The 27644-nt window shown below is 44.4% G+C and overlaps 1 protein-coding gene across 1 annotated transcript in view; it reads right to left on the bottom strand.

The window, feature by feature from the left end:
- LOC118696794 (M1-specific T cell receptor alpha chain-like) overlaps positions 1 to 27644 on the bottom strand; it is a 200181-nt gene that overhangs the window by 46346 nt on the left and 126191 nt on the right. The window lies entirely within an intron of this gene.

Here is a 27644-nt window from a genome sequence, read left to right as displayed (position 1 = left end):
TTCCAACATTCCCATTGCTGTGGGAATTATCACAAGACCACCTCAAAATGCCACTCTGAACTATTATTTTAAAATCTGTGGAAGCCACACAATTCCAGGAACATTTTATTGTTGGTTCATAGCTACTCTGGAATGATCAGGTTCTTTACTGTTCTTCAGAATCCCTTAACTTTATTATTAAGGTCTTCCTTGACAGAAATTTATTTTCTCAAAACTGGTATATCACAACTGTAAAAAACTTCCCAAAAACTCAAGAAATTTTGCAAAAACCTGAACTTGAAACTTGCTGAGTTCTCACAACTTGAACATGAAGAATTACTTGTTTCAGCTTGGTGTAAAACACCCTTTTCTTTAAGGCACTTCTGAGTATAATTCCAATTAACTCCTTGTAGAGCAGCTGTTTGAAACAACCACATGCTTCTGCTTCAATCACTTTCCTTCTCAGAATTTGCCATTAGAATTTCACTATAAAACTATAAAAAACACCTGTTTTTCACCCGATGGGGCTGTAGGGGCTGCTCTAGTGCTGCTGAGAGATAAACCACTAACCTGCGCTGAGAGCAGTGTAAATTGGTCACTTTGACTTCAGGGACACTGGTTACTGCTGATGATTTCCTGAGGAAAAAATATTATTTTCTCCTGTCTATTTTAGCTGTAAATCAAGAGATTTCATGGAGACGTTTTCCCACATTTGGACTTGATCCATGCATTCCTCATATTTAAGGAGAAATAAGCTTTTGGACAAAAAACCCACAAACAAACTCAGAAGTTCTTATGCTGAGTGGGTTTTGGTGTGAGATATAATCCCTTGACAAAAAGTAAGCTGGTATTTGCCACAAGTATTTTCAGTACCATAGAAAGGTCTGTAAAATAATTGAATTAAAAAAGAAGCAAATCAATACAGACTGAGGCATGTCATTCATTTTTCACCTCATGCTTCTAGATCTTTTTCAAACTGCTGATGTACAGAAAAAAAAAAAAAAGTATGGGAGGATTTTAATCTCAATTTTCCTTTCTCAAATGTAACCTCAAACCCTTCCACACTGGACAAACAAATTCTAATGGTGTCTGTGTCTCTGAACAGGCAGTAGCTTCCCAACCCTTTCTCATGGAACACTGGACTGGCAACCACAAGCAGTTTGTCCAGCCAGAAACAGGACTGAATTTGCAGTGTGGCATCAAACTGAAAACATCTGATTTATTGGTACTGGCCTTCAAAAGTTAAATATACTTGAATCAAAATAAAATGTAGATAATAAAAAGAAAAAGACATTTTAAAATTAATAAAAAATTAAAGTAAAATAAAAGATAAAGTAATAAAAATTAAATTAAAATGGTCATCTCTGTGTATTAAGTTCATCTAAATGCAGAGGGAATAATGTGATATAATTTGCTTACATCCATCCATTTGCAGTGTTTTTTCCACTTTTTCTTACTCAGCTGCATTTTCTGTTCTGAATGATATCTCTGGGGAGATGCCTCATTGCTATATTAGACTAAAGCTTTGAAAGCAATTACTGCAAGCAGAAATTTTACTGATTATCTTAGTTCCTTAATTTTAATATCTGTTTATCTTAATTCCTTATCTTGATATCAGACTATCTTCATTATCCTAATTTTACTGATCTCTTACTTCCCCAAACTGTAGTTGGCCGGGAAGTGATTTGTGCTTCCGTCATTTTTTTTTCCCCATTTTGGAATTGTAAATGGGAGTAAATGGAAACATCACCCCCACATTTCTCCAGCCAAGGAGGAGCAGCTCACCTGAAAGCACTGTCAGCCGAAATCCAGACACAAACTGGAGCGTCTCAATGAGCGTGCCCACAGCAGCTCCACCCTTTACAAAAACTCCTCCTCCCTCCTCTCATGAAATTTAAGTGGCACCTTATGATTTTTAACTGTTCCTTATCACATCAAGGTAATGATAATGTTTGTTTTAAAGTGATTTGAGAATTATAGGCAGGGATTAAATATTTAAAGCTGTGAAAGATCCATGAAAATATCAGCAGCTCTAAAACCAGCCACTCTTTTCTTGGTATGGTATGCTAACAGACATGATTGTGATAAAATCAATAATTCTGTGCTGCTTTCTGAAATAACTGAATACATGCAGATTTTCCTTAGAGCAAATAAAAAATTTGCTCTAAAAAAATTATTCAAAACTTTTACTTTTCCCAGGAACGCAATCTCTCTGTGTCCCACTCTATGCAGGAGAAAAACATTCTGCATGGATATCAGGATCTGCTGAAAAAAACATCTGGGCATCCCTTCCAGAACAGCTCAGTCCATCACTTCCACTCCAGCCAAGCAGTCTCAAAATGCATTTACTTACAGCAAATAAGAAAAAGGAAACAATTAGAATCAGCAGCTGATAATATTTTCTTCTTGGCTGCCAGGAACAGCCAGGATTTTCTCTTTACTCAGGGTTATTCTGGCTAAACTGAAGTGTTTGTGGTTCCTGCTCAGCAGTAACTCCCAGTATCACAAAATAATCCCTTCTCACCATGTCCAGGTGAGTTTTTCTCTGTAGCTCAGCCACAGCACAACTGGCACTTGGAATTTTCTCAAGTGCCATTCCCAAAATTACTGTACAGCATAGTGAGGAAGGAAGGAAGTAAAGGAAAGGGAGGGATGAATGGTTATTGTTCAAATTACAAATTATTTCTATACAAATTAATTACATTTCCAAGCCATCCCCTATGTGCAATCCCTACCAATATTTTCAGCTAAAAGATGGCTGGAAGGAAAAGAGCTGAAAAGCAGCAGATCACATCACTGAAGAGTTTTAAATATGTCACCCAGATTTCCAAATACACAAACTTGCTCGACAAATGGGAACTCTCCCACTGATGCTACTATAACATATATAATTGCAAAAACTTTATATATTTCTATAAAATAGATAGAAAAACCTTTATGAATTCAAAATAATTTAAAGAAAAGAACAGGCCAGTTCTGTGTATTTAAATAATTCCATCCTCTTCCACGTCCCTGCACTGCTTTTCTACAGAACAAGATTTAAGGGATTTAATGGCTGTGTCCTGATTTATAGAGTGAATTATCCACCAAAGGATAATTTGGGTTTTCCCAGAGTCCCACAGCAAGTGACCATATCTGAGGCTGTCCTTTGAGTCCCACCCTCCCCTCATTGCCCGTTCCTTTAGACCCCTTACAGCTGTTCAAAGCACACCCTTGGTGTCAGGATGCCTAAAGCAGATAGCTCCAAAGCACACCCCTGAATTCCCAGCTGGATTAAATTAAAGAAGTATCATATCCACAGGTTTGTGCCATGCAAACAAACTCACCTGTTGGCAGAAAAAGCCAGGTCCACAAGCAGAACTTGATGTGAGAAGCCCCATTGAGAAACTCCTCGGCAGACATCCAAGGACTGGAGCTCCCGAGGGCACCTCAGCTGCAGGAAGATATCATGAAAATATCAGCAGCTTCCTCACAATATCCTTATCCTGGGCTCCAGGCACTCTGGAACTTGTATTCCCTCATTTTCTTATCAGCCTCTTCATTGTCTGAAGCCAGAAGGTTGGGTTGCATTCCTTGCTGGTTCAGACTTGCTGCTTGCTCAGCCAGGCATCCACACCTCTGGAAGACCTGACTTAGGCGTAACAGCTTCTCGGGGCACAAACCCATTCCTTAACCCCATCAAGACATCTTTCCTCCAGCCCAGGAAATTTTTACCACCAATTCCTTGAATAGTTTGTTGTTTAAAACTCCTTTAGAAATACTGAGGAAATTTGAAAGCAGTGCTGCAAGTGCTGCCTGTATTCTACTCCATTTCTTCTGTTACAAATCACTCCAGATGTAATCCTGCTTTAGTTTGAACCTTCAAATGCAGTTTTTCAGCTCTTTCAGCTTCCTGATCCTGGGTTTTCCAAAGCCTCTGTATCACATAGCAAGAGTTTCCAACTTCACCGGCTGGCAAGGCCAGAAGAGGAGCAAAAGAAGAGCAGAGAGTTTAATCTGTGGCATGTGGAGGCGCAACACTTCTTGTGGGGTTTGGGTGGTTTCTTTGATTGGTTGGCTTTTTGGTTTTTTTTTTTCCTCCTGCTTGAGCTATTTGCTGGATTTCATAAATTTGAAAGTGTTGTGAGAACAATAAACACTTTGGCCAGAAGAGAGCAGGAGAGATCAGAGAAAGAAGTTCAGTTTACATCAGTAGATCTAATTTTAGCAGGAACTTTTTAGTATTTGGGGGAAACAGAACGTGCTGGTCAGAACATACCAGCAAATGCAGGAATATGATTATTACATTGTATTTTTAATGCTGTATAAGAAAACAGAAGGATTCAGTGGCACAAAAAAGCTATTTTAAAAAAGCTATTTTGTCCATCCATCACGGAGTTTGATACTGTTTAAGGAAAAATAAGAAAAGAATACATTTATCATCTTATCAAAACATGTCAAAAGGTTTATGTGAAGAGAAAGTGAAACAGAGTCTGGTTTACCTTCTCAAATAAAATATTGAGATTGAAAAGAATATTATGAGGAAATCCAATTTAAAGAAAACAAGGGGGGGAATATTTTTAAACCTCATTCCATATATTTGAATTACTTCTAGCAAATTAAAACTCAAAGAAGTTTTGAGGTTTGCTTTGAGTATCCTGTTAAATATATGCCCACCATTCCTTCCAAACACCAGCCTTGCAGCCGGGGTTTAGTGTTTCACTCTAAATAGATTTTATTTTACATCAAAATACTAAATATTTTATTTATATCAAAATACTAAATATTTTCAGTTTGCCAGTGAGCAAAATATTCCCCCTGCTATTCAGATTTCCTTGTTGTTCACAATGCTTTCTCATGTAACCTCTTGGAAAGAGGTTTATTCTTTCAGGATGCTTTTAATGCTCTCTGCCACAGGAGAGAGCTCTCACCATTTTGACTTGCTCAGCAGGACAGATGTCAGATACCACACTCTGTGGGTGAGACTGTCATGCTTTGAAAGACAGGTGTCTGCTAAGGAAGGCAGAAAACTTACTTGGAATGGAGAATATGACACCCTTCCCTCTGAATTATTATAACTTTGAAATTATGGGGCTTTCTGGCAAAGATATGGGAAAAGAATAACAGTCATTTACTAATAAATATATATATAACAACCCAGCACCAAACAGAACCAGACACCCTGCCAGCCTGTGCTCACAGCCACCCACAAGCCACACATGCTGGCATTTCGTTGCCTTAAAAGCTCAGTTCTGCCTTTCTTTTTCCTATCAATATCCTGGAGCAGTGCCTTGGTTTGAAAGACAGCTGTCTACCAGGGAAGGTGAGAACCTCCCTGGGAATGGAAAAATACGACCCACTTCCCTGTGAATTATTATAACATATTGTATAAATACAATTATATAATTATATAAATTATAATATGGGGTTTTCAGGCAAATATATAGGAAAAAGAATAACAGTCATTTAATAATTAATAGATATATAACAACCCAAACAAAAACCAAACAGACCCAGACACCCAGGCCCGGCCTCTCTTGGCCGCAGGCGCTTTCCCCTTCGGTGCAGTTCCGGGCACAGCCAGCAGGGGCGCTGCTGGCTCCCGGCCGGGCAGGGCGGGTGCGGTGATTCCCCCGCGCCAGCAGGGGGCGCTGTGGCGCGAGCTCGGCTCCCTCATGAGGCGATGGCGGCTCAGGCGGTGGAGGAGAGGGGAAGTGGCTCCCTTTGCTCACGGGGAGCAGCTGGTCTCAGTGCCACTGAGGGTGGTGAATTGTGCTCCAGCAGTGGTCGTGGTGCCCCCCTGGATGGCAAAAGGAGCTGTGGCAGGAAGCTCGGCGTGGCAGCTGGAACGGCAGAGGCAAGCAGATCCCTGCGGGGAGGGGGGGGGGGGGGGACAGAAACAAAATGTATCAGAAACTCCGTACTGTAGCAGGAGCTGTGGGGTGTCCTGGAGGGCAAAGAGTGGCAGGGAAGAACCCAGAGCTGTGGCAGAGAAGAGGCAGAGCTGGGCAATGGCAGCCTGGCTCCCACACAGCTGGGGAAAGTCCCTCAGAGGTGGCTGAGGGGCTTGGAGTTCTGTACTCCGCCCTCCTTCTCACCCGGAGCGGATGGCGAGGGTACTTTCTAATGAGGGAGGGTGTTGATAAGGCCCCAGTCCAACAGGTACTCTAAGGAGAAAAGGCTCACCCACAGTAAGGAAGAAGCAGTACAGGGCTGGGCTCCAGCTGTGGCAGTGAATTCTCCCCACAGCAAGAAACAGCTCGACTGTTCTCCCCCAATGCTGACAGCAAGAGAGAACTAGGAGCTGTGCCCTTGCCCCCAACCCAAAATCTCGAGGAATCCCTGCCCTTCCCAAGAGAATGCCCCTCAGACAGTGCAGCCAGCTGCACTCCTCCCTCTCCCGCTTGGCTACATCTTTTATCTCTCTCATGTACAGGTCCTTCTTGTCTCTTAAGAACAAATTCCATGCGGGAAAGAAACAAAAATCCTAGCCCCCAACAAAGATGCACCAAGGGGGAGTAAAAATACATAGGCAGTGCTGGAGGTGAAAATTTTCCTAAAATTATTTTTAAACTTTTATTGAAAACTTTAAAAATAATTTTTATTTCCCATTGTGGGTGGTCTTGTCACCTAAACTGTGGAAAAACTGAAAAGTCTCCAACAATTTTAGAGAATAAGGCATGACTTTATTCTGGCTAGGGTGTTGTTCTGGCCAGGATGTGCAACAGAAACCATTTTATCCACACATAGCCTGGGTGTGCAGAGAAAATCCTTCTCACACAAGGTTTTTACTAGATTTTTCACACACTTCTACAGTCAAAATCCATTGGTTCAATGTTTATTGGTCCCAAGTTACACAGTTGTGGTGCATTCTCCCCCTACTCCTTTCCATGCTGCAGAAATCTGAGAAATGCTTGTTAGGCCTTGAAAACAGCACCTGGGCTCAGCTCTTTCCAAGATTATCAGAAATCCTGTCTGCTCACAGGAACTGGTAACAAGCTGCTGTTTTCCTTATGACCAGCCTTGGAAAATGTTCCTCTGGCCTGAATGGCACAACATTTCTATTTTCTGTCTGTGTGCATTTTCTAGAGCAAATCTGAGAGAAATACTGCCTTTTTAGATATTTAAGTACCTCAGATATCTAAGTATTCAGGCCTGTAGGTAAGATTAAGTTAGAAGTTTACTTAAGTGCTGCTAAGTGTTGGTTTTTTGCTAAGCTGTTAAACATAAGCAAAGTTTTGCTAAGCATCCTTTTGTTAAGCTGCTAAGTTTGAACTGAAGTTCTATTTATAAGTTAGGTTAAATGCTAAATGCTGTGAAGTGTTTTGATTATTGAGGTTAAGCTATAAATAAAGTTCAAGTTGAGTTGGGTATAAGTTAAGTGCTTTCCCTATGTTAAATTACTAGACTTAAGGTAGAAGTTAAGCTAAAGAACTGTTAAGTTTGAGTGCTGCTATTAAGCTTTTAGGCCATGTTCCTTTTTATATTTGCATGCAGTGTCTTTTCACATGCACACAGCCCCACACACACAACCCTAGAGAGTTCACAGTTCATTTCTGTTTTGATTGTGTGGATTTTGTTTGGTTTTGCTGTTGCTCGTTTTCCCTTGTGCCTTAGCTGTCCTGTAAGTAGTAGTAACTTGCCCCACTTTGTTGCTTAATATTATATCTGATTTTTGCTCATACACTTGACAGAGATATTGTAATCAATTTCAAACACTCTTGTTTGTGACAACAATTTTTAGTATTTGGTTTCCTATTGGTTACTGATCTCTCGGCCTTCAGTGATACTGAGCTTTTCATTCTTTGTTCTCTTATTCATCTTTCCCAGACCAGATGTCTCTGCCCATGCCAGGGCTGATGTTTGGAGCTGATGTTGGTTTATGTTGTTATCTTTTGTATCTTTCTTACTCACGGTCTCTTGAGATGTTAAGCTCCTCAGGCCTGGAGTGCTGAAATACTCCTTAGCAAAAACTTCAGTTCTTTCCCCCTGGGCAAAGGTGAACAAAACCCATGACTAAAGGTATATAAAGAAATTTTGAACTTATAATTTCGCCCAGTATGAGAAAGGTGTCACAGAAATGCAGAAGGATTGGGGCTGGAAGGGAGCTCTGGAGGGGACTGGGTGTCCCCTGCTCTAGCAGGACTGTCTGGAGCTGTTTGCCAAGGACCACGTCCAGGTGGCTTTTGAATGTCTCCAGGGCCAGTGGCTCAACCCCTGGAGATTTGCAAAGGCTCTGTGAGCACAATCAAACATGGAAACATGTAGGAGAATAGGCTAAACTGTAAAAATGTATTGTACCAAAGAGTTCTCCTCATAATCATCCTCCATTCTTTTGGTATCATGGGATCCTTTACAGGCCACTATTGTTTTTTCAGATGTTGGGATAATGCCATATGCAAATGTGCTGCTTTAACAGAGGGCATTTTAATGTGGAGCACAGTTTCCCTCCAGAACTTTCCTCACCTTGTATCAGGTGGCAGATTTTGTCCCCCTCTGTGGAATTAAGTGCACTAAGACAATCTTATTGTTGGACTGCACTATAGTTCCAAGTTGTGAGATTTCTTCAGGAAACACTTCTATCCTCCTGTTTTCTTAAGCTGCATGTTCTGCATTGCCAATGCAAAGTGAAAAGCCACTGCTTGGTGGGGACAATCTGGGACCCTGTCATGAGCTGAGGGCTTGAGGTCAATGAAACCCCCACTGCCAGAGGTGTCAGCAAAAGCAGGTTTAACAGAGATTTGCCAAAGTGTGGCACTGTCCCACAGCAACGCTCACTCTGCAGCTTTACTGCATGGATGAATCAGGGACAGGAACATCAAATTGGAATTAATTTAATGTAAAGATTGATGTGGAGACTGGGGACAAGAAAGGGGCAGAGCTGTAAAAGGAACTCCCTCCCATTGAGTCATGAGGTGCACAGAGGACTCCCCTGCTTCCTAAACTCCTTCTAGAGGAGGTGTGGATGGATCCAATCCTAGTCCCAGACTTCATCAAGAATTTATACTAAGGGGATGTACCAGCTCTTAGTCATTAACCTTTCCCTCCTGTGCATCTGATTCCACTGGTTTTGCCTGAGGGAATATTCTCAAAATAGAAATCTGCCTGAAAGATTGGGAAAAGGTGTGGAGTGCTTGAGAAAAAGGATCTGGGTGTCATTGGAAAATCAGTATAGAAATGTTGGTGAACAGCTCCCCCTGATTGATGTTGTGGTGGTAGAGTGCACTAAATGTGCATTTCAGTGGATTTGGATTTGCCATGCAAATTTCACAGAGCTTCTGCAGGGGCTGGGGCTCTTGTCTGGGTGTCTGCAGGGCCTGAGGGTGTGAGCAGAGCAAGCTCAGTGCAGCAGCCCTTGCTGTGTGCCGTGCAGAGGCTCTCTTGAGGGCTGCAGGAACTCAGGCAGGGGCAGCAAAGCCTTATTTCCCCTTCAGGATGTGGTTACCTTGTGTTCTCAAAAGCAGGGGAGGGTTGATGCTGCCTGGTGTGACTGAGTCAGAAATGGTGACCACAGCATCCTGCCTGTAGCTTGTGAGAGGGGCATGAGCTGGGGAAGGTGTGGGCTGGGCTCTGTTAGGTGAGAGCCAAGTTGCTATGGAAACTATCACTCCATCAAACCACCCCAGATTATTTTCTGGTGGCCCCTGCCTCCTGTCCCTGAGTGCAAAACAGCAGCAGGGTTTCTTCCCTGCTGACAGGAGCATTTTCCTCCCTCGTGCCTTCAGCAAGGACTCTCCTCACTGAGGCTCCTGAATGTGCCAGAGAAATTTCCCTGCACCAAGTCTGCAAAAGACAAATTCAGCCAACAGGAAATCTGCAATAACAAAGCTGTGTTTCTGATCCCAGTGGGCTTCTAGGGTAGTTAGATTTCAGCAATTTCCATCCTGGTTTCAGAAGAATAAGCACAAAAAACCAACAAGATTTTGGGGTAGCAGAACTTTATTTTTGTCCCTACTGCAGAAACCTAAAATGCACATGCAATACATTTGGCAGAAGAAAGACAGGCTTAATCAAGAAGTGAACAATATCTGGTTGAATAAAATCAGATTCTACAGAGCTCTTCTTATCTGCAATACACACTTAGTAAATCATTCTAAACCCTAAGCTACAAGAGGCAGCTCCTGGGCTGGAATTCCCCCAGCAGTGCTTCTCCAGTTCCTCAGGCAGTAACACAACGTGCCTGGGAAAGGTGCTTCTCAAAGGCATCTCTCAGCAGTGAGCACTGGAGTTTTCAAAGCTACTGAAGCAGGTTGGACACTGGTGTGCAAATGCCAGAAGAGTGGGAGGGATCTCCTTAGCAGGAGGATGAGGATAAATCCACTGTGCTCAGTTGTCAGAGGAGAGGAAAGAGCAAAAGCACTTAAAACTCTTCAGTGTAAATCAGCTGGCCAGGCAGGAGTGAAGAGTGTTGCATGTCTTCAGGGGAAGGTGCTGCCTTGTGTCCTGGCTGGTCTCTGTCAGCAGCTCTGGCCCTGCTTGTTCAACCCCTTGTGCTGCTGGTTCCCACTCTTTGCTGCTCTTCTTTGGGTTCGTTGCCCATGTCTGGAAGAGCAAAGGGAGGTTTAAAGTACATTTAATGAAATTGGGCCTATGAACCAGTGCTTGATAGCCGTCAGATGAGGACAGATACACTCACAAAAATTAGGCTGGACTATCTTTTGTTCCTCTTCAGATACTTTAATTTTCAGATCTTCCCCCTTCCTCTCTTTACTCCCACATGTTTTTATTTTGGAATCCCTACCTTTGAATGCTTATTTGTCTAGATTTTTCTCCAGACTTTGTGCTCTGCCACTTGATATAGTCAATGTGATATTTCTTAGGCTGTTCAGGTAATACCAGAGTTTCTCAGGCAAACAAAATTTGGGAACCAGCCTTAAGAACTGAGCTTTGAATACAGAGAAATGCCTTTTCCTTTGTCCTTTGGGAGTCAGGGTGGGCTTGTCTTAATAGCTTTTTGAGGGGGGAATTGGTTTTCTTGTGTGTGGTTTGGTCATTGTTGTTGTCTTTTTCCCCAGAATACTTGCAAGGGCTGTGAAATGGATTCAGGAGCAGATGAATAGGCCTGATTCCTAAGGACATACACAGGGACAGGAAGTCACTCCTGGCATATGTTTCCAGGCTTTCCAGACACCAAGCTGTGAGCTCCCTTACCTCAGAAAAGAAACAGTTTGATACTCATGAGGGTATTGAAGGCGATGGCTTTTGCCAGCAGGACTCTCAACCCCAACACAGCCATGGACAGCATGTTCACTCTCTGCTCTTCAGGGTCTGCTCAGTGACCAGAAAAGAAGGGAGACATCATGGTCTAGGTTTTGGTGCTGTGATTTTGGCAGAAAGTGGAAAATCCACAGGTGAGAGTTTCAGGGAAGGAAGAGCAGCAAAAGAACAGCCGAGAGAGAACATGGCAACCAGAGGGGAGCCCAGGGTCTGTCTCTGTTGCTTTTTGCTTCCTGGGGCTTGTGTGTAACTGCAGGAGCAACCTTGGAACAGCAGCTTGTGTGTGCTGAATGTGTTGTGTTCTGAGTCCTCTGCCCTGGAGAAAATACATTTCCATGCCTTTATCCCGCAGAGAGCAATGTAACCTCACATCGTGTTTGGGTAACTCACCTTGTGCTGAGGGCTCTGTGCTGTTACAAACCCTCTTACTAGCCCCTTCAGCACCTTGAATGACCTTCAGGACTACAGAAACAATCCCACAAAGTACAAAATGGGATTTAGTAAAAAACCCCAAAACATGCCAGACTTTGAACTTTTTGTTGGTATTGGATTGGCTGTTCCAGGTTTTGCTGCAGCAAGTTTGCTGCTACAGGGTCATGTAAATGTGTAGTCATAAGGAAATTATGGTTTTAATCAAATAGATTGTGTCTTCCCTCTTTTCCCCAAAGTTATTAAAGAGTTGAAACCATTTCTTTCAGATGCTTTGGAACATCTTTCAGCTCTCCCTGTTGAAATACCAAATATCTTTCTGATTTCTGCTGGCTGCCCAGGGCAATGCTGACTAGCAGGAGAAGAACACCAAGCCCCATAGGACATTGTGCCTAGAAAAATTTTGCACCTGTGCTGTCAAACTGTACCTGGCAGTATTGTTACCATGCTGCTGTCGAACTTGTCTGTGCAGATCCTCTCTGTTGTGTTCTGTTCCTCAGAGCTGATGTTCTCAGTATGGAAAATCGTTGGCAAAGGTGCTGTTTCCACAGTGGTGCTAACATCTTGTGGTTTAGTTGTTTTCTCCACAATGACCTCTAGGATAGAAGTTTTTGGACTGTATGTAACAAACGCCATGGTTTGGGCATGATTGATTTTACTGCAGGCTTGCCCGAGTGCTGAGTGACTTAAAACTCTCATATACTCAGCTGTGACTAATTTGTTACAATCCCATTTACTGTCTTTTATGTATTATTCCTTATCATTAGAGGTACATATAATAAAAGCAGATTTCTTAAACTCCCAACCAGCTGTCTTACAAGAAAACTATTGGTATCAAAAGAATTTAGTTGCCAACAAATCATTGTGGTACCATGATTTGTATTTTAAACAAAATATCTTTGCCTCTAGGTCAGGTCACAGGTGGAGAATCAAGGGTGATCTCAAAAACCAATGTCAGGATTTAACTCCGATTAGCAATTTGACTTAGAGGAAAACCATGGAACTGAAAGGAATCCTCCAGCAGCCTTCCTGGCCAGAAAGGGCTCAGCTTATGAAAAGCTGCCAGACTCATCCACAAAGATTGACGTGTCTGCTTTGACAGGAGCATCCTGAGGGTTCTCTTGGATAAAGAGAGGTGCATGAGGCTTTTCATTTAGCATGGTGTCTGCCTTGCAGGTGGGTCAGGATATCCCCCAGCTCTGACATTTTGTTCATCCCAGGGTACTGATGGAAGTTTGATCAAGGAGCTCTGATTTTACAGCCTTTCCCCATCAGCCCTATGCCACTGCTGAGGAACTGAGGTGAAAGCCAAATCGTGCTCTGCCACAACTTCATGGGTCAGCTCTTGTGATCAAACAGGCAGAACTAACACTTGTCCACACCTCCAGCAACCAGACACCCACCAGAAATCCAACATTTCCTTCCCAGCTGTTGTACCAGGCTTGGCCAGAGCCTGTCAGTCCTGTGCATTCTGTGTTCTCTGAGAAGACCTTGAAAGGCTTTTCATGTGGTCTCCTCTCCAGGCTTTCCAAACAGCCAGAACACAAACAGGCTGCTTCTCTGCAGTAGCTCCCTGGGCAGGATCTTCAGCACGCAATAATGTACACAGTGCAATTGTAGTTCAGAGAGCAGAAGATTTGTTTTATCTGGCCCCAGAAGGCTCACCCGAGTCCCACTTGTTTGCATTCCCTGACAGTACAGCCATGAATTCCTACCACTGCTTGCTTCTGGAAATGCGTCATCTTTTATGTTTTTGTTCAAATTTATTTGGACAAAATATTGTACATCTCATTTGCTTTCATCTAATAAAGTCACAGGATAAGCCCTTTATTTCAGAAAGTAATGGGCCTTAGGATTTGCATGAATATTTAATCTGGAATAATGCAACCTGAACCAAAAGGAAAACCTTCTCTGTCCTTAACTGCGCCCTCAACAGAATATGCCTGGAGTATCCCACAGTGGCACTAATGGTTGTTATTTTATGCCATTTTGATGTAGGGGTATTCTCAAAACTGCTAATATAACAATTATATAGTATATAATATATAACACACATAACATATATAGCATGTGTAGTATAGAATTAGGGTAAAATATAATAATGTATATCTTCATGTATACCTGTCAAAATGCATGTTAGTAGCTCTCAAAGGAATTCAAAACCAAAAGGGGGAGGTTGCTTACATCCTGGAAACTTTGGCTTCAACTTATTATTTCATCTGACTTGAAAGGAACTTTGTTTCATAATGCCCAAGATCTTTTACTGTCAGACATAATTCCAGAGTCTCTGGTCAGCTCTGAAAATACCCTCTCTTTAGCTATAAATAGAAAATCACTGAACAGCAAGGAAGTAGAGGTCTTCCTCCAAAATGGTAAATTTGCATTCCTTTGTCCCTTTGGAATTGGAAGTGCAGTGAGATTGTTCTCAAATCCACATTTATTCCCATGTAACATATCCTACAGACATGGACAGATATTAGGCAGCACCCAAGGCAGTCCCACATCTTTCTGGTAGGAGAGCGGGAGGTTTTAGGGATGTAAAGTAACATGGGAGGTTCTTGAAGTACTTTGAAAACATGCAGACCTCTGAAAGCAAAGCAGCAATTCCTGAGGGATGCACCTGATACTTTAGGACCACAGAGATCAATATCAAAACCCCTCTGCCACCCCAACATTCCCATTTCCCTAGAAAAGCTTGGGGTGACCTGCACCTTTATTGTTCATCACAGAATTCCAAACAAAGATAGGAATAAGTAACGCTGCTTATAATCCCTGCTCCCCACCTTGCTCTTTTCAGAACCCACACAACCTGGGAGCCAATTTTCTTTCATTCCAGGAACTCTTGGATATGAGGCACTTGTGAGAATTTAAGCCCAAGGCTATTTCACCTCCTTCCTGCTCTGTCCCCAGGGCAGTGGACACTGTCAGTGTGGTGCCAGTGTCAAACGAGAACTTCTCCAACCAGGAGTTACAGATGTGTCTCAAACTCCTCATACTGGGAGCTCTTCACTGAGCTCTGCATTCCTGCCCCGAGTCAGTCAGTGCAAGCCCGCTGGAGAATTGGACACTGGACAGTAAATTTGGGCCAGAGTGCTGCCCAAAGTGGGAATAAGTTATCACAGGCTAAGCAGTGCCCTGCTGGTGTTTGGGGATCATGGAATAATGGTACTGTGCAGAGTCAGCCCAGTTGTTCCTGGGAAACCTTCCTGAGCAAATCCAAGCTGAGGGTTTGGCTTGAAAGCCTGGCTGGAGAGCGAGTGTATTCAAGGGATTATTGCAGCTGAAAATCCTTTCATTGAACCCAACCCTTTAAATTCCCTTGTTCTCCCCCACATTAATTTTAAATGAGTTTTAGAAATAAAAAAATGTCACTTACTTGGTTCAACTGTGAGAGTTGTCCCCGGTCCAGTTACTGTCGTCACACTGCTAAGGCTTATTCCAATAACTCACTCTTTCCTCATGGTGTTTAAATTTGTTGTAAATCAAGAGATGGATCACTAGATAGTTGGCCTAATTATCCGTAAGTGCAAGTCCATGAGGACATCCAGAGGTACATTTACTTTGTAAACTGAAAAGGGAAAAAAATTCCTTAATTAGTTCAGTGATTTCAGTTAGCTTAATTGAGTAAAGAATTTGCAACTTCTCCCTTTCTTTCACCTTTTAGAACCTTCATGAGCTCTTTTATGTATCCAGGATACAAGGAAATAGATAAAGGATGTTGTTCTGTTCTTCTTAAACATTACAGTCACCCATCTCCTTTCTTTCCCAAAATACCTCACCTTTATTCCTTCTTTGGGTTTTTATACTGGTCCTTACCCTCTTTATATCATTGTGGTACCCCCAGCCCCCCATACACAGTGATATGTTTCATGGCAAAAACTGTCTCTGTTCCACTAGAAAGAGTTTTGGATTCTACAGGCAGTCACATGACTTCTTATGTGGTTTGAGATCCAGCATACCACATGAAAAAATACCATATTGCTTTCAAGAAAGGATCTAAAAGAGTATATGAAATCTTGAGTTGTATATGAGAACTTGGGGATTACATGACACCTCTGAAAAGTCTGATGGAATTAAGTTGGATAGAAAGCAGGAAAGTTATCAGTGCTTTTTTGTTATTTCAAAGCATTTCTGAAACTTCTCCTGACTTGCTGAAAGCTGCCCCCTTTTCCCCCTTTGTTTCAGTGCTCAGAAGCAGGAGGAATGTGCCCTCAGGTCTCTTAGAACTGGTGCCTGGGGGTCATTTAATACCTTAGAAAGTCTTCATGGTGTTTTAGGTAAGAGGTCAAAGTAGGTAAAATGATTGTACTTTGTTGTGTAGGGGCACTGAAACCTTGGGAGTGAAGATCAAAGAGCGAAGAGTCTTGTTCTTCATGCATCTGCTCCTAGCTGTTGTTGGATCTGAAATTAAAAGGATCTTTGTTCTTACCAAAATCTTCCTCTGTGCTCTGAGACAAAGAGAAGAACACCATGATAAACTTAAATAGAAATATCTAAGTACAGAAGGTTCCTGTACACTTGTTCAACTAGAGCTGGTTATCAAATGTCTTAAATGACCTGTCTGTGAGAGCCAAGGTCTGAGGCTGAACGATGAGGAAATTGGTAAAATAGAAGAGGTTTTCTGATGTTTCAGTAATTCTGGTAAATCAAATTTGTGTATGTGCACACAGTTGTCTGAGGAGAAATAGATGAAGTAAAGCCACCGTGTTTCCTCCTTCAAGAGAAGGGAGGGAGACAGTTTGTGTGTGGTGGTTCAGTTGTTTTCAGTCACTGTGGTATGTAGTTCACACTGTGCTAGGCAGTTCTACAAAAACATTTGTGGGCTTTTCAGTGCCAGGTGATGTCTCCTCTTTCATGTCTTTGTAGTGCTGCCTTTTGTTTTCCTGTCCCTCTACATTGCTCTACTTCTGAACATCTAACACTGTTCCAGAGGACTCCCTAAACTAAAAATATCATTATCATCCTTGCTCTTGAGTAGTTAATTACTCAAAGTAGTAGGCAGATTGAATTAAAATATTGCCCTGATTTTTATGTGGGAGAAGTCACTGAGGCTTAAAAACTTTATTTTCATTCTTTATTCCCTAAGCCCATCTGGACCTTCAAGCACATCTGTCCTTAAAGCCTATTTGCATGACAAAAAAATCTGTCCATGTTTAGAAATTGTTCAGAAGATATTTTGGTTCAGCTGATGGGTCTTTCATTGTCTCTCTTTGAATTAATGAACCAAAAAGACGCTTATTTACTCAGCTATTTAATTTTTAGTATTTCTTGAATGAGTTCCATTTTTATAATGGTCATATGAGTTTTGTCCCAATTAGATCAACATTTTTTTTCCCCTTAAATTTTTTAATCTTGTGAACTGATTATTTGACCACTGAGTTGGCCATTGTTTGGAGTTTTCATTTATTTGTATGGCTTTTCAATGAGTTTCTAGGGAGGGAACGTCTGGTTATAGTTAACTGAAGTTGGCTTTTAATTTGATGTCCTTCTTGCTTTAATAATTTTTAATAATGGTAGCTTGGATTTGTGGACCTTTTCCTCAACCTTGGATGGAGCTCTAAGCTGCAAATAGCATGATTTCATCCTGTTTGCATTGTTGTTATTCGCAAGGACAGAGGTGTGTTTCTCATTTTTAACCAGTGATTATAACATTGAAGCTCCTAATTCCCATTGGTAACTGGCATATGCTCGTCTGCTCTTCCCTTAAGTGTGTCAATTTTTTTCTCTTCCTTGTTGCTTGAGTCTTGCAGGAAAGCTGGGGAATGTCCTGATGTGATGTTTGCAGTCAGTTCAACCCTTGGCATGAAAATGAGAACAAGCCCTAAACTCTGCCTACCGCAGGCCTGGGCACACACAGGTGCCTCTCACATCCCCTGCCCTGCCTGGCAAATCCTCCCAGAGCAGTGAGACCTCATCCTGCTCCTCACTGAGACCTCCCAGGCCGTTAAACAGCCCCTTTGCATTCGAGTGGGCACAGAGAAACACCTGTGCTCACAGCCATGACAAGCCACACATGCTGGCATTTTTTTGCTTTAAAAGCTCAGTTCTGCCTTTTTTTTTTTTTTGCTATCAATGTCCTGGAGCAGTGCCTTGGTTTGAAAGACAGCTGTCTGCCATGGGAGGCAAGAACCGCCTTTGGAATGGAAAAACATGACCCCCTTCCCTCTGAATTATTATGACTTATTATATAAATATAATTATATACATTATTGTCCTGGTTTAGGGCAAATTTGGGAGAAAACCTCCAAAAGGGGGCCCCTCCAGAAAGCAAACCCACACGGCCCCTGCCCCCAACCGGTTTGGGAAGGATTCCTTGGAGAAAAGTGGAAAGAACCTCTTTATTTAACAGGCACAGCACCGCCAGCACACAAAAGGAACAATACCGGATGACATCACTCTTTCACTGCTCTGAAAAAGATGACAAATTCAGAAAGTCTCTCCTGGGGGTGGTCGCTCTGTTATCAGTTGGTTCTGTGCTGGGGTAGCTGCTGCAGGTCACAAGATGCAAATTCTTGGTGTTTCTCAGGTCCCAGTTCAGAGCCGTTTTGAGTAGGTCCAAAAAAAAGGGAAAGGAGAAGAACGGTCCTGGAAAAATTTGGACTGCTTAGCTAAACTAACTAATGAGCAGAAGCAAAAAGCAAGAGCAAAGCAGGAGAGAGAGCGAGAGCAAAGCAAAAAACAAAAGCAGCACCCATGTACTGCCCTGTCTCTGTGTCCTGCCAGCTGTGGGGCAGCAGCTGATAGCAAAACCAAAACAAAACATTTGCTTTTCAAAGCCAGACTTGAAGGAACAGAACATAATATGCAGCATAAACAAAACACACAAATGGGGATACAACCATCATAACGTCACCCTAGGAGATTATTATATGGTGCTTTCAGGCAAAGATACAGGTAAAGGAATAACAGTCCTTTACTAATAAATAAATGTATAACAACTCAAACAAACAACAGCACCAAACAGACCCAGACACCCAGGCCCGGCCTCTCTTGGCCGCTGGCGCTTTCCCCTTTGGTGCAGTTCTGGGCACAGCCAGCAGGGGCGCTGCTGGCTCCGGGCCGGGCAGGGCGGGTGCGGTGATTCCCCCGCGCCAGCAGGGGGCGCTGTGGCGCGAGCTCGGCTCCCTCATGAGGCGATGGCGGCTCAGGCGGTGGAGGAGAGGGGAGGTGGCTCCCTTTGCAAAACTCGCGGGGAGCAGCTGGTCTCAGGAGCCTCGGAGTGGCGAGCTGGAACAACAGAGGTGAGCATACATGGGTGGCAAAGAAAGTGTAGCAAAATCTCTGAAGTTGTGGCAGGAGAAGCAGGGGTTGGGCGGACACAGGGTGTAGAGTTAAAGTGTAGCAAAAAGGCCCATGCAGTGGCAGAAAAAAGCAGGTCTGGGCAGTGGTAGCCGGCCTCCCACAAGCAGTGGGGGATGCTCCCTCAGGGACCCTGGGCTTCCAGGAGTGTTATTCCAAAATTGTCAGTGTGGATCCTTCCTGGGTGCTGGCAGTCACCGGCAGCAGGGAACACACTCCAATAAAGGGGAAGACCTGCTGAGGGGTCTCGCTGAGGCTGATGGTGTTTCCCTGACTGAGTCAGTACAGCTGCCCTCTGGTATAGCAGGGTGGCTCAGTGCAGGGCCCCCCTAATGGGACACTGACAGAGTGGATGTACACAAGGGCCTTGGCTTTTCTGGGGCACTGACACAGAAATTAAACACTAGGGGTCAAGGAAATCTCCTCACACTCAGGCTTGAGGAAGCCTCCTGCTTTCATGTGACAGAGACAAAGGTGGGAATCATGGCAAAGCCTGGGGAGAACTGCCTGACCCTCTGGCATCTGTAGCTCCTGTTTGGGATGCCTCGGGCACTGTGCTCAGGAACAAGCCCATGGATGCATTAGCACAGGTCTCCTTATATCTTCCATGAAAGCCTATACTTGTAAAGAAAGGAATGAATGCACAGTACTCAGAAGAAGAACAGCTGTGTTTATTGACATGGAGGCAGTGCTGGGAGTGTAGGGAAGGAGTTTTTCATCATATCCTAAGAAATCCATCTTAGCAGCGCAGTTCCTGGTGCAGTGCTGCTCTTTCTTCAGATACAATCGACTGTTGTTATGTGTTACTGCAATGTTATTGTGAGTCTCCCTAAACATCACGAAGTATCCAAATGTGGTTCAGTTCTGCTTTTCCGTGTTAAAACTGCAGCTCTTTTAGTGCCCATTGTATTTCTTTGTCATGGCTTAACTACAGATGTTAACTAAACACCACACGGCTGCTTGCTGTTTTGCCCCCACATTGAACTGGGAGAAAATTGGAAGGGTAAAAGTGATAAAATTCATTGTTTTAGCACATAACACTTTAATAATAAAGCTAACACTGTATGCGTGAGCAAAGAAAGCAAGGAAATCATGGACTACTTCCTGTTGGAGGACACAGTATGGGTAATGTGGAATGTAATCTTATCCCCCAACGAGTTGCAGCTGGATCCTATTACTAAAGATTAGGAGCAGGCCGGATGATAACAGGCAACACCTGCAGCCAAGAAGAACTAGTGGTATAAAAGAGTGGACTGATGGGAACAGGAGTGAGATGGCTGCTGCAAGGACCAAGAAATGCCAGTGTTTAGAGGAACTGCTTACAGGAAACATTGAGGAGGTATGAAACTCTGGTGCTACAGAATCCTTGCACCATGATAAAAGAACTCTTAATATATAAGACAACAGAACTCTTGATATAGAAGACAACATATAATGATAATAGAACTGTTGTAATATAAAACAACTTCCCATCCACAGCCAAGAGTTCAACCTTCCAGAAAAGCAGAGCTCTGTCATGTTTAATGGTTACATGGAAATATGAATGTCATCACTCAGTATTCCCCCTTTCCTTTCTCTTCCTCATCTTTATGATGTCCCATGGCCTGGAATCCCCTTTGGGTCAGCTGGGCTCAGCTGAACCAGCTGTGTTCCCTCCCAAATTTTGTGTACCCTCAGCTACTCACTGGTGGGTGGAATGAGGAGCAGAAGAGGCCTTGACTCCATGTAAGAACTGCTCAGCAATAACTCAAACATCCCTGAATTACCAACACTCTTGCCAGCACAGATTGAAAACATGGTCCCATTCTGGCTACTATGAGGAAAATGAACTCTACTCCTCTCCTTTCTCCTGTCCCTTTTCCAGTCTCTGTCCCTGGCTGTTCCTCTCCTCTCCTGGGCTGAGCTCCTGCCTGGCCAAATCCAAGGCTCCATGGGAGCCACAGAGGAGCTGAGCAGAGCTGCCCTTCCAGGGTTTTGTCTTTGCTCCAGGGAATTCTGAGCTGGGAAGAGCTGGTGTAGTCTGGGCCTTCAGAAAACCAAAGGCTGAGGTAATATCTCACAGTCTCAGGCAGGACTCATTCTTCTCGGCATCAGTATTGCAATTAGCAAGGAGCAGGATTTAGGAAGGAGGGCTGGGAGGTGCTGCAGAGACCAGAGCAGACATTCCCCAGCTGCCCAAGGTTGAAAACCAAGGTTTGTCCTTCTCAGCTGGTGGGGGATAGGTGGTGGAGCAAATATTGACTATGCAGACATGTGCACCTATGGGGATAGGTGGTGGAGCAAATATTGACTGTGCAGGCCCCCACACAGGAGTAAGTGGAATGGCCTGGCAAAATCTGTGACTGCATGGAGAGCTCCCATAGGAGCAGGCTCCTGGCAGGAGCTGTGGTCCCATGCAGTGAGTAGCCCATGCCAGAGGAGGTTTTCTGGCAGGGCCCGTGCCCGACAGAGGAGCCACAGTGCCATGGTGACTTCCTGGAGGGCTGCACCCCATGGAAAGGACTCATTAGGCTTTAGGAGTTTGTGAGGAACTGCAGCCAGAGGGAAGAACCTGCACTGGAGAAGTTCCTGGAGAAATGTCCTCTGTGGGTTGGACTCCAGAATGAAGGAGGAAAAGAGAATGAGAAGGAAGAAATAGCAAAGAAATCATGTTTTGAAGTGATCGTAAGCCACATTCAACATCCCTGTGCAGAGATCAGGTGGAAGAGGTGTTTCATGATTTGTTCTTATTTCTCACTAACCTATATTGATTTGATTGGCAATGACATAAATTCCTTTCCCCAAGTCAATGTGTTTGTACATGATGGCACTGCTGGGAAATCTTCCTGTCCTTATCTGGGCCAACAAACATAAATTGTGTGTTTTTCCTCCTGTCCAGTAGAAGAGGGGCACTGGGACAGCAGCTTGCTGAGCTCCTGGAGAACAACCAAAGTGAACTCACCACACTTCAACTCCTTCTTCCTGGTCAGGTGCTCTGTAGCAGCCACCCTGTAGAGAAATGTCATCCCTGCTGATCTGGCTTTCCTAAACAGCCTGGCTGCATCCAGAACAGCACTGTGGAAGCTCCAGCCACACATCCCCATCATCCCACAGCTCTGCAGCCAGGGCACCAAGGAGAAATGAGGCTGTGCTGGACAGGAGCCCAGGCAATGTGCACTAAACCTGCACTTCCCCAAACTGCAGCCTCTGCAGTTCCCAGGACAGATCCTCCTGCACCATCAATGGTACCAGCCCTTCTGGCAGCCTCCCTCCAGTGCCTTCTAGTGCCACCAGGCCAGAGGGACGTTTCCTGCACCTGCCATTGCCTGACAAGAGCCCTGGGCAGCAGCTGCCAGAAAGAAATGCTGAGAGATCTGTCATCCCCATCTGCTGGTTTTTGGTTCACTCTGCTGCACAGCTGCTCCAGGGTGATTCTTGCCCGACAGTAATACTTTGCCGTATCGCCTGGCTCTGCAGCCCGGATCTGCAGTGGGAAGCTGTTCTTGAACTTCTCATCTTTTATCTGAAAGCGATCCTTGAAACCTTCTCCATAGGTGCCATCCTCCTTGTAAATCCATTCCTGAGAGCCCTGTTGGCGCTCTCGGTACCACGAGACGGAGTAGTACCTCATAGAATCCCCCTTCATGCGGCATTGCAAGGTGACTGCTTTTCCCTCTTGCACGGTCACTTCCCTTGGCTGCTCCAAGGTGGCTGCACCGGCGAGTGAGACGGCTGCAGAGAGTAAGAACAAGGAACAATCACTGCAAGATTCAGCAAAGGTCAGGGCAATGCTGGTGGGACCTTGCACTGGCGCTGGACCAGTTCTAGGACAAAATCCTCCTCTTCGAGGCCAGCTGACACAGATGGGCAGAGCTGGTGGCAGCTAGCAAGGCTCACAAGGAAGGAGACACCACATTTCCCTCCATCCTTTTCCCAGTCACACAGGAAGCTTTTTCTGATTTTCCCCAAAGAAGCAGGAAGGATTTGCACCATGGCGGGACAAAAAATTCCTTTTTCCTTGCCAAGACAGGATGGTGAGGAGCCCAGTGTCCATTCCCTGAAGCTGCTGTGGGTGAGCAGAGCAAAGACCAAGGGCTGTCCCAGGCAGTGGGGCCTGTGCCCTGTGCTGCCATGGCCCAGCTGGTCTGTGCCAGAGGGGCGGCAGTGGCCCAGGAGCAGTGTCCAGTGCCAGGGCAAAGCGCTGGGCCCCGAGATGTGAGTGCAGCAGGGAGGTGCCCTGCGTGTGCCCAGGCTGCAGGGGAGGCAGCTGGCATGGAGGTGCCGAGCTCAGAGGCACAAGAGGAGCAGGGCTGCTCTGGCCGTGCTCCACAGGCATGGCTGGGCAGCTGGAGCTGGGGCACAGCTGCGGCTGCAAGCGCTCAGCACAGCTGCCCAGAGCCCTGCAGAGCCCAGGGCCACGCTCAGCTCCTGGGGCCAGCAGCCCTTGCCTTCACTTACCTACAATGGGCAAGAAGCCCAGGCACAGGGCACTCCACATGGCCAGGCCCGCTCTCGGTGGCCTCTCTGCAGCTTCTCTGGGCCTGCACAACAGCTCTGCCCACACCTGCCCTGCCTGGGCCTCTGTCACTGCTCTCAGGCCCAGGCCCTGCTGGTCCCTCCCTCTGCCTATGACAACACTGAGGGGGAGAGGTGGGGCACCAGCAGCACAACTTGAAGCTCTTGCTGCCCTCCTGCCTGTCTCTCACCCTGCGTGGTCCCCATCTTTCTCTTAAGCCCTCTCCATATTCACACTCTTTGTGATCCTGTGGAAGAGCATCAGGCTTGATTTGGGGTGACTCAGTGGGAACTCTACATTGGGAAATTCCAGTCCTAAACCACAACAGCCTCCTTTGGCATCCAGTGTGGGGCATGAAGGGTTGAGATAAGACCAGATCTGCCCAGAGTGGGCTGCAGACCAATCTGATCTCAGCATTAGTTGTATCAGGTCTGGAGCCAGTGGTGCCAATGCTGCTGGGGCTGTTCCTGTGGCTGTGGGACCTAACCCTGTGTATGTTCCCCTATGAGCTCCCCATGCTGATATTGTGCAGGGCTGTGGGCACTGAGAAGGGGACTGGGGAGAGGACAGCAACTCTCAGCCTCTGGAGGTGGCTCCTGTCAAGTGTTAGAGAAAGATACTGTCCCAAGGATGATCTAGTAGTGCTCCCAGGCAGGTGGAAGCCCATGGCCAGAGACTCTATTTGTCATCAAAATAAAACTGTGTGTGCACAGTGCCTCTTAGAGGTGTCCATATAATCCGGGCTGGGGTGTCTCTACTCTGTCTCCTTGCAGGTTATGTTTCAATACAGGTCACAAAAGAGGAATTTCCCTGGTTGTCAAAGGCTTTGACATAGGCAGGCATAACTAAGGCCCTCCCTACAGAAATCCTAGAATTGACATCTATTTTCAAGGTTGTGCTTTAGAAAGACAGACATTGCCCAGAGCTCTGCATTCCCCAGTCCTGAGTGGTTTTGTAGGGGGAGATCGGGCTCTTATTACTTCAGTTCAGACAACATCTGCTGACTGAAATATGAGGGAAAGAGAGAAAGAGGACTTGCCCTTATAGTCAGGTAATTAACCATCCTGCTAACAAGTTTCTGAGATGGATATGCCCATATCAGCTCTTCCTTGTATATCCTGAGCTGTTCCACACATGTTTAAGTGGATGAATTGCTTATGGGAGGTTTTCAGAAATGCAATAATGATGATGTCCTGAATGCAACCCCATGTAGTTCTCCTTCCTGCACATAGTCAGGGCACACATCACTCACTGCATCCTGAAAAAATCCAGATAAAAAGAAGTCTGCAGATGAATTAACCTACATATTGTGGTGCTCACTTGGGTGAGTCTTGGGTTTCCTCCTGTCATTTTCTACATACCACTTTTCATTACCAGCATTCCCCCCTCCTTCAGGATTTCCTGACATTTGGGCAAGAGAAATGCTTCTCACAGAATTCAGCAAGACCACAGTTCCTCACTTGTGAATCCAAGGCAAAATCTGTCAGAAAACACCATTCTGATGACAAGTCAGGAATGGGGACTTACTAAGATATTTAGTCTGATTTCTATAGAACACCGATGGAAGCCCAGGTGTGAGACTGCTGCAGTATTTCAGATTGAGATTCCTAAGGAATTTTGAAGGCAGTGCTGCAAGTGCTTCCTGTATTTACTCCATTTCTTCTGTTTTTCCAGCTCTAACCCTGGTTTAGTTTTAAGTTTCAAATGCAGTTTCCCTGAATCTCCTTTCAGCTTCCTGATCCTGGTCTTTCCAAAGCCTCTGTATCACTTTGCAAGAGTTCCCAACTGCTCCTGCTGGCAGGGGCAGAATGCAAAAGAAGAGCAAAGAAGTTTAATTTGTGGCATGAGCAGGCACAACACTTCTTGTGGGCTTTGGGTGGTTTCTTTGGTTGGTTTTTTTTTGCTTTTTATCTCCTGTTTGAGCTATTTGCTGGATTTCATGAATTTGAGTGCTGTGAGAACAATAAACACTTTGGCCAGAAGGTAGCAGGAGAGACCAGAGAAAGAAGTTCAGTTTACATCAACAGATCTAACTTTACCAGGAACTGTTTAATATTTCAGGACACAAACCAGACAGGTTAGATTATACCCAGCAGATGCAGTAATGTGATTATTAGATTGTACTTCTAATGCTGTATAAGACAGCAGAAGGATTCAGTGGTATAAAAAGTTGTTTAGTATTGCCCATTGTCATGGAGTTCTTCATAATGTTTTCCCATGTAACCTCTTGGAGAGAGCTTTATTCTTTCAGGATGCTTTTAATGCATCTCTGTGGTGGGTCCCAGGGTGAGGTGAGAGATGAGAATCTTGACTCCATGTTTCAGAAGGCTGATTTATTATTTTATGATATATATTATATTAAAAGAAAATGATATCCTAAAACTATACTAAAAGAATAAAGAAAGGATTCATCAGAAGTCTTGAAAGGGAGAGAAAGGAATGAATAACAAAAGCTCGTGACTCTGAGAGAGTCCGAGCCAGCAGACTGTGATTGGCCATTAATTAGAAACAACCAACATGGACCAATCACAGATCCACCTGTTGCATTCCACAGCAGCAGATAATTATTGTTTACATCTCATTTCTGAGGCTTCTCAGCTTCTCAGGAGAAAAAAATCTTGATGAAAGGATTTTTCATAAAATGTGTCTGTGACACATCTCTCTGCCGCTGGAGAGAGCTCTCACCATTTTGAGTTACTTAGCAGGGCAGATGTCAAATACCACACTCTGTGTGTGATTCACTAAGGGGCAGGAAAAATAATGTGCTAGAGGTGAAAATTTTCCTCAAATTACTTTAAAGTTTTGTTGAAGTTCACATTGTGGCTGGTATTGTCACCAAAACTGTGGGAAAAACAAAAAGTCTCCCACAGCATTTTTTAGTTTTAGAGAATCAAGGCATTACTTTATTCTGGCCAAGATGTGTAACAGAAATAATTTCATCCACACATTGCATGGGTTGTGCAGAGAAAATCCTTCCATCACACAAGGTTTTCATTGGAGTTTTCTTGTACTTCTACAGTCAAACCCAGGGAAATTCATTGGTTCAATGTTCATTGCTCCCAAGTTCCACAGTCTGTAGTATTTGTTTTTTTATTGATCCTTTCACCTTGGATGTTATTTTGGTTCTCAGTCTTGGTTCTCTCATTGAACGTTTCCCAGACCAGGTGTCTCTGACCTTGCCAGGGCTGATGTTTGGAGCTGATGTTCATTAATGGTCGTTATCTTTTGTGCATCTTCTGTGCTGCTCCCAGTCTGCTGGGATGTGAAGCTCCTCATGCCTGGAGTGCTGGAACAGTCCTGTGAAAAGAAACTTCAGTTCCTTTCCCCCTGGGCAAAGGTGAACAAAACCCCTGACTAAATGTATATAAAGGTATTTTGAACTACTTCTTATTGCCCCCAGTATGAAAAAGGTATCTCATAAATGCAGAAGGATTGGGGCTGGAAGGGAGCTCTGGAGGGGACGGGGTTTCCCCTGCTCTAGCAGGACTGTCTGGAGCTGTTTGCCAAGGACCACGTCCAGATGGCTTTTGAATGTCTCCAGGGCCAGTGGCTCAACCCCTGGAGATTTGCAAAGGCTCTATGAGCACAATCAAACATGGATGTAAATTAATCTCTAGGAGAAGAGAATAGTACTGTAAAAATGTATTGTACCAAAGAGTTCTCCTTATAATTATCCTCCATTATTTTGGAATCAGGACAATATTGTTTTGTCAGATGTCAGGATAATTCCACATGCAAATCTGCTTCTTTACAGAGGGTATTTTAATGACCTTTCCCTCCTGTGCATCTGATTCCATTGGTTTTGCCTGAGGGAATATTCTCAAAATAGAAATCTGCCTGAAAGATTGGGAAAAGGTGTGGAGTGCTTGAGAAAAAGGTTCTGGGTGTCATTGGAAAATCAGTATAGAAATGTTGGTGAACAGCTCCCCCTGATTGATGTTGTGGTGGTAGAGTGCACTAAATGTGCATTTCAGTGGATTTGGATTTGCCATGCAAATTTCACAGAGCTTCTGCAGGGGCTGGGGCTCTTGTCTGGGTGTCTGCAGGGCCTGAGGGTGTGAGCAGAGCAAGCTCAGTGCAGCAGCCCTTGCTGTGTGCCGTGCAGAGGCTCTCTTGAGGGCTGCAGGAACTCAGGCAGGGGCAGCAAAGCCTTATTTCCCCTTCAGGATGTGGTTACCTTGTGTTCTCAAAAGCAGGGGAGGGTTGATGCTGCCTGGTGTGACTGAGTCAGAAATGGTGACCACAG

The sequence above is a fragment of the Molothrus ater genome, chromosome 27 (genome assembly GCF_012460135.2).
Source record: "Molothrus ater isolate BHLD 08-10-18 breed brown headed cowbird chromosome 27, BPBGC_Mater_1.1, whole genome shotgun sequence".
Classification (NCBI taxonomy): domain Eukaryota; kingdom Metazoa; phylum Chordata; class Aves; order Passeriformes; family Icteridae; genus Molothrus; species Molothrus ater.
This window is presented reverse-complemented; position numbering and strand designations above follow the sequence as displayed.